This window comes from Octodon degus, unplaced genomic scaffold (genome assembly GCF_000260255.1).
Source record: "Octodon degus isolate 3935 unplaced genomic scaffold, OctDeg1.0 scaffold00115, whole genome shotgun sequence".
NCBI lineage: Eukaryota > Metazoa > Chordata > Mammalia > Rodentia > Octodontidae > Octodon > Octodon degus.
The window spans coordinates 5,260,641-5,268,714 of NW_004524691.1; the positions used below are offsets into that span (position 1 = coordinate 5,260,641).

Genomic DNA, 8,074 nt, shown 5'->3' on the forward strand with positions numbered 1-8,074 from the left:
AGCCCGGCACCACCCCGCACGTGGCCCCCAGCCCCTCTCGGTCCTGGCTTCCGCCCTGAGGTTGCTGCGATTTTGCAGCTCTGGGTTTGGAGAGAACCCGCTTTGGTTCTCTGCAGACTCGGCTTGCGATCTCCCAGCAGGTGAAAGAGGGGATAGGTGGTGAAAAGGGCGGGCCGAGCGGGCACGGATGGTGGTCCCTGGGACCGTGACCTCCGTAGCAGAAGAAGCCATTGGAGCGAAGGCTGGGCAGACGGGCGCAAGGTGCTCTGCGGCGAGGGACCGAGGGCGGCAGAGCCAGGGGAGTCCTTGAGAATCGAGTGGGCGCGGGGACAGGACAAGGTAGCCGCTGTCTCTAAACCAGACGAGAGAAAAAGCCGGGGAGAAGCACGGATCAGAGAGTATAATAGACCCCTCTAGGGGCCAGGAGTGCCCCTCTTTAGCACCTGCTGTGAGGCTGAAAGAAATCCCCTTTCTTTGCCCGTAACTGGTTTAGGATGCTTGTGTGTTGATTCTGGTTGGGATGCTGACCAAAGCCAGGGCACGATGGGCGCGATCTCTGGACATGACCCCCCACCCCCGTGTCCTGCATGCGCTGCTGCTTTCCTTCCTGAGCAAATGGTGAGCAATCAGATGCGAATCTCTGAGCTCCAGCAGCGCCTACAGGCAGGTGCGGTCCAGACATTGATGAGATCAAGAGAATGTACCCTGAGTTGAATGCAGCTACGCGCTGTGGAAACTATGAAGGCAGAAGGAGGGCAGGCAGGCGGGAGCTGGGTGTCATCTTATGTAGTAAGACCGGGGCAGGCCTCTGTGGGGAGATTTGAGTGGGTGGAGGTGGGGAGCAGGGTGGATGTGCAGAGAGACCAGGGGAGGTGGAAAGAATGGCAGGCACAGAGGCGGGGAGCGGGAGGCGAGAGGGAAGAGGGATGTGGACAGAGGGACAGGAGGAGCATAGAGCCTGGACAGGCTCTGCACTGTCTTAACGTGCCTCCTGGGAGTATGCCCTCATCTTGCCAGCAGCCTGAGAAGGAAGCCCCATTGGCAGAGTGGGGAGAAGGCAACACCCTGCACTGGAGGACATGGTTGATGCCTGAATCTCCTGATACTGGCACTCACTGCTTACTGTTCAACTTCCTGGAGTTTTGATTTCTTGCCCTCAGAGGCAACATAGGTAATTATCTCACCCAATCTGGCCATCTCCTCTGAGGATTTATATTAGTAGGCTTCTTGAGATTTCCTCACATCCAGGTTTCATACAGATTAAAATTTCTTTATTTTCACTGCTTTGCCCCTAATGGGTGCAGTAGGCTGTATAAGCAGCAGGAAACCCGATTTTTCTTCAGTGCTCTGGAGTGGGAGGGCTGAGGGGTGAATTGATGACATGATTTTCTGAAGGGTCCAGGCTGTCTTTCTTTCTACATAGCTATCCCCAGTCAGTGGCTTTTTGTCTGTGGATTTGTAGTTCTGTGCTTGTAGGGTGGCTGCCACAGCTCTACATACACTTTCAGGGGCTGAAGCCAAAGGCGAATAGCAGGAAATATGTTGCCAGTCCGGGAGCACCTGCTTTTGTTTGTTTGTTTGTTTTTCTCAGAGAAGAAAAGATATTTTCCAGAATATCTTCCTTCTGTTCTTCTCTGCGCCAGAACTTCCGTCCTATATCATTGGCCACCTCTGGCCACACTGGCACATGTGGCTAGGCAAGGTGAGAAAAGTGTCTGCCTTTCTCCAGTCTTTGTTATAGTGGTCCCTTCTTTAAGACAGGATTAAGTTTAATAGCACAGCAAAACCCAAAATGACAGGAGAGAAAAAATTCCTACATACCAGACATTGGGGTGTGGTCATCAATCTGTGGTTGATGTTGGTGGATCCATGGAGTTATCAGAGGTGCCAGCTTTCTCGAGACACCTGCTTCTGCTTCCTAGCCAGTACCAGGAGCTCACTTTTATGAACTTTGTAAGTCTCACAGGTCAAGAACCCAATCATCATCTTAGTTGCAAAGGACTGGAAATGCAGCCCTTCAGGTGGCTGTGTACCAGAACAGAAGTCAGGATTTTTATATTGGGGAAGATTTTGTTTCACAGTGGGGTCTGGGAAGCAGCAAATATGTGGAAATGCTTTGTGAAGGAACTGCTCCCTGGGAGCCTACTAAGTAACTAGGAAGCAAAGATCAAAGATGTGTGTTACCCTAAATAAATAAATAAATAAATAAATAGTTTAATCTTCTGGTAATGTCTGTTACCCTATTCTAGGTAAATAAATAAATGAAATTGCTTTTTAAAATTTTTGCATTAGAACTAGAGCTTTGTAATGAACTATCTCTCAGCCCCTCCTTTTCTTTGACAAGGTTTTGCTAAGTTATCCTGGCTAGGCTCAGACTTGTGGTTCTTCTGCCTGTTTAGTGGAGTGCTGGGATTATAGGCATGCATTACCATTTCTAGCCAAAATACAATATTTCTGAGTGCACTTCATACAAACATTTCCCATAGTAGGAGGGCCCATGACTCATATATATATATATATATATATATATATATATATATATATATATTTTTTTTTTTTTTTCCGGAACCAGGGATTGAACTCAGGCCCTTGCGCTCACCAGGCAAGCGCTTATTCTACTGAGCTATCTCCTCAACCCCCTAACCAAAATTTTTTTTCCATGACTCGTATTGGGGCTTTATAGTTCTGTCACCTTTATTCACTGAGTAATACCTTTTTTCCCCTTCCTCTGAACTAAGCTTTCCACACTCTTCTTTTACCTCAGACCCAGTCTTACTTCGCCCTTATTAAAGCTTCCAGGGAAGGAGGTAATGAGTTAACTCTACTGTGGTATAGTCCCTGGGGCTTGCATACAGCTCCTCCTAGGTATATTTTCATTTAAATAGAGACGAGCTCTTGAGGCCAGAGACCTGAGTTCTTGCTGAACAGACTGAAGGCCTTGGCAGGTCTGCAGCATACAAAGTGAGGCACCCAGTTGCCCTTGAACATCTGTACCTAACCTGCCCCTTTGCACCCCCATGACACAAAGAAAGCAGAGAGCAGAGAAAGGCTTTTTATTTCTTGTCCATAAAACAACAACAAAAACCCACAGTCTGGGTGGCTTACACAACAGAAATATATTTTCTCTCGGATTGGAAAATGGAAAGTCAGCAGGACCTATTGCCTGCTGATTCACTTTTGGGGGATTGTCCACTTCCAGACTTGTCACACCGTGTCTTCCCATGACAGAGGGGGAGGGGATGCAAACTCTCGCATCTCTCCACGAGGATGCTGGTCCTAGTACAGGGGCCCTACCTGCAAGACTTAATATAAACTTAATTACCTTCCAAAGACCCGCATCCCAAACTATCATGTCAAGGGTTAGGGCTTCAGTGTATGAATTACAGTTCAGTCCATAGCAAACTATGCCTCCTCTCCAGAAGGATTGGGATGTATCTTCCCTGAAGATGGCTAAATGCCAGGGTCTTGTTAAAGTACTCTTGTCAGGGGACCTGAGAAGATTGGCATGTGGGGAGCTGGCAGTGGTGTGCAGAGGAGGGCTGTTGGCCCTGCTTCCCAGCTATCCATGGCTACTTCCAGCCTCAGAGCCTATGTTTCCTTACTAAGCTTTAAGAGTTCAACAAGACCAGGTGAGGCTGAGTGGGCCTTCTAGCAGCTGTCCGTTCTTCCTCTTGGTGTTGCTCTGACGTTCACTTTTACACTGCCTAATGCTGGCCATGTACTCCCTGGGAGCCCTGGCCAGAATCTCACTGCTCCAACCATCATTTCTTTCAGGTCACTGTGGGGACAAAGGGCTAGGCTCAGAGCTGGGGTTTTTTTGGTGAGTCATGAGGATCTGTAGGGTGGCGCTTAAAAGAAGGTCTTGCACTCTTCTTCTTTTTTTTTTTTCTTCCATAATTTTATTGAGAAACAAATAGCAATGAGACAGTTTCAAACCAAATTGGTAGGACAGTCTCAATAATTAACATATTGCACACATTCTTCCTAGTGGTTAATTGCTGTACAAGATACAGACTTGATATCTTATTTATAAACACCATTAGAACAAATCCCTCTATTCATTAAGCGAATGCAACTATATATGTATCCTAACCACTTTGAATACACAGATACAAAATGGACATTCATCTGTATCCCCCTTTTTTTTGTTAAGTTCCATCATTTAAATATTATAGGTGTGTAAACTCAGCAAAATATTCTAGAAGAGTTCAGTAGTCCATAATAGTATTGGGTCTTCCGCTTGACTGGCAATGTCAGAAATTGTTGACCTGAGTCCCCTACAGCTCAACATAACACCATGGCTTTACTTCTTATACTTCGTTTTTATACTTTTCTGCTGGATGGTTAAGGCCAAGGTAAAGCAGGACCTATGCAACAAGAGTTGTAGCTTTTGGGAACACACTCAGTCACCTTATCTTTGACAAAGGGGCCAAATATACTCACTGGAAGAAAGCCTCTTCAACAAATGGTGCTGGAAAAACTGGCTCTCTACATGCCGAAAACTCAAACTTGACCCAGGTCTATCACCATGCACTAAACTAAAGTCAAAATGTATTAAAGATCTAAACATAAAGCAGAGACTAAATCTCCTGGAAGAGAAAGTAGGAGGAACTCTTGAAGACATAGGGGTAGGCAAAGACTTCATGAACAGAAATCAAATCACACGGGAAACAGTTGAAAGAATTAACAACTGGGACCTGCTCTTACTGAGAAGTTTTTTCAGGTCTTGCACTCTTCTGAGAGAGCCTGCTCTCCATCTCCCATGAGAGGAAGCCTGTGCCCAGAGCTGCAGGTACCATCTTGTCTCCCTGTAGGGAAAAGTGCATCTCACCAGGTTCCATGGGGTCCACATCTTGTACACTTTAAGAGAAACCTTTGTTTGGTTTAAGCCCTGTAAATGTACACAGCCCCCTTTCTATGTTCCCAAACCCAGAATTGTTTGGTGCTCAAACTCTAGAGGCACCATGCCTTTCTGAACTTTCCTACTTGGGATTCATGGGGGGCACTCACAGTGTCCTAAATATGGTGTCCAGAATCTTCCCCAGGCTCATGCTGCTGCAGTGAGACACTGGAGATGGTGCTTACTTGGGTGTAGACTCAGGGCTGGAGCCTGTGGTTCTCTGCTCACACCCCTCCCTAGTGCCAGCTCTCCAGGAAAAGGTAAAGGCTGCAGTGCAGACTTCAGAGCAGGGGTAGCAAATCTTTCATAGCTTTCAGTGACAACAAACAGCTCACTGCAGCGCACATACTGTAGGCTCACTGTTGCTGCTGTGGAGCCTGGAGAGTTGGGCTGTGCTATAACAGCTAAGTACAGTTTTCTAAATCTGTGCAGTAAGCAGGGAGCTTTTCCAGCTGAATCCAGTGGGACCAAAACCTTGAGGACTAAAGATGAGGTTCTTTCTAAACTGGATGCCAGAGGAAACAGGGTGGTTGCATTCATTTGTCACCAAGGATGAATTTCACATGACATAGTTTGGGAAGAGACTAGGACACATTTGGAGGCTTCAAGATCCAAGTGGATAAGACAACCAACAATGTCCAGTAGAACTTTCAGAAGAAAATAATCAATGTCTGTGCTAGATATATGTGGCTTCCCGGGGCCAGGGAGATAGCTCAATGGAATAAGTACTTGCCTGGCAAGCACAAGGTCCTGAGTTCGATCCCTGGTCCCACCAAAGAGTAATTGCGGAACTGAAATTCTGACTTAAATCAGTTTAAATATAACCATTTATAGTTAGTTACTACTATAAGAACACAGTTATAGACAACAGACTTCACTAAAGCATTTATGAGAAGGAAAGGAAAGTGGTATTTTGGGGAAGTGTGCTTCAGACATGATGCTAGATGATTTCTCTCTCAGAGCAAACTCAGAAATCCCGGCCAGCTAGAGGAGTGAAGTGGTATCCAGAGAGAGGTTAAGTATCTGCTCAGGTTTGCATCCACAGCAAGCAAACAGGAAAGGGAATCAACTCGGGTCTGGCCCATCCAGGGACCATCTTACACATTCCACACCTGGGGAAGCTCAAAGTGGGTTTGAGGGATTAAGATTATGCAGAAAACTGTACTGAGGGGAGTTGGGATTATTTCATTTTAAGAGAAGAATTCTGGAAAAGGCACAGGCACTCAATCTTTAGCACACAACAAAAAACTTACTTTTAAAGGACAATGGCTGTCTTTGTCACCATTAATGAGAGCTTCATTTTATTCTGATCAACACAGGGACATGGAATAAAGCCTTGGCTCTGGTACTGAAACATTTCTCTTCACCTCCCCATGAAACTACTTGGACTTCAGGCTCTCTGTGGCTGATATGTCTCCAGGTGGAGCTCAATGGCTTGGACACTAGGATGCTGTGTCTAGCCCCTGGGCCAGCCAGAAACTGGAAGTTTCTATAAAAGATGAAAAGTATCTAGTGTCCTATATTCAGATTATTTGGTCATCTCAATATTGACTGTTAGCAAATGTACCCAGTGGAGATAGCCTTTTTGTTCCATTACTTTTGATATAGATATATTATAAACTAAACAAGATTAATAGAATTGTTATATAACTCTTCTGCTGTGCTTTTGCAAATGGAAAACTAAAAGTAATTTAGGTCACATAGATTTGAGAAAAATTGCTTCCCTTGCAAAGATTTGACAAGCCCACTTTGACACATAATTACCAACAGATGATTTTTTAAACACAATAAAATGAAAATTGGCCAATAACCCCATGTTGTATTTTATAATTTTTCAAAGCAAGCCCTCATTTTTGACATGTCAATCTAGTTAAAGGCATAATGTCTTTATAGCTCAATTGTATATTTTCTGGTGAATTTGGTATAGCATTTTGTTTTCCATCAGTCATTTGGTAAGAGATTTTTGTTTGCTTGTTTTGTATTTGGTACAGGATCTCATTACACAGCTTGGAATTCTAGTGATCTTCCTGTTTTCAGCCTCCCCAGCACTGGGATTGCAGGCATGCGCCACCACACTGGAACTCGGCATGCTCTGAGGTGAGGCCTGTGAGGCATGTGGTACTGGGGATTGAATACGGTCCCTGTGCTTGCCTAAGCAGGCACTTAGTCTGCTGAGCTATCTTGCTGGCCCATCAGTCATTTTTTAAAGCATCTGCCATGGCAACAATGCAATAACCTTCTCCTTGGCTACCTATAAATGGATGCCAAATGAATTACAATTTAGGATTCTTTAGTTCTGCAATCAAGGGGTATTAACAAAGTTTCAAATAATAAATTTTGTTCTTTCCTGGTTAAGAAGATGCTATCTTCATTACAGTGTGAATAAAGGATGTTAAAGTCTTTTGCCCTGAGAGTAATATATTTAAATTTTATGTTCTTTAAAGAAATTTTCCAAGGAAAATCCATTACCAGTTTTTCATACTTGTAGCTTATGAACTTGGAGTGATTAATTTATGCAACTGTATGTGACGTTAGTGTTTACTGGCCAGATTTGCATAGACTTGTTATCAGGGTGCACCAAGCACAATGCCTCATACCACAGAGGAAGGCTTCTGCCCACTGCTGGCTCCTGTGGGCCTCGGCCTTGATAGCAGGACAGTGGCTGAGAAAGGCCACATTGTACTTTCCTCCTCCTCACCATTCTTTCCACAGGTGCATGATGGGGCATACATATATAACAGAACAAATGGAAGTCCTGATAAGTGCTTATGCCAAATGACACAATCACCATGGTGACTTAGGACACATAAATACAGAGAGGACATTCCAGTTGCTTGGAATGTCATTACAGAGGTGAATCTTCAAGCTGGGAGCTAAGCAAGACCTGGACCTGTGTGGCCTCAGGAAGAACAGCAGGTTGAGGTGAGCAGGAAAGACTTGAGAGAGTGAATTGGAGGGCAAACAAAACAGCACATCCCTGAAGCTGCGGAGTGTGGCATGGCACAGTGACTTCGCAAGGTTAAGGAACAAAGGATGTCTTCAAAGCCCAGCAAAAGGGTCTTTTCTTAGGAGTGTCTCAAATGCTCCTGTACACCTGGGCTAAAAAGAGCTTATAGTGGGGCTGGTGAGATGGCTCAGTGGTCTAAAGAACCTACTTAGAAAAAGCTTAGCAAA

General features: G+C 45.0%; 1 protein-coding gene across 1 annotated transcript in view; it reads right to left on the bottom strand.

Annotated features, from left to right (window-relative positions):
- Rarres1 (retinoic acid receptor responder 1) overlaps nt 1–8,074 on the bottom strand; it is a 47,098-nt gene that overhangs the window by 35,435 nt on the left and 3,589 nt on the right. The window lies entirely within an intron of this gene.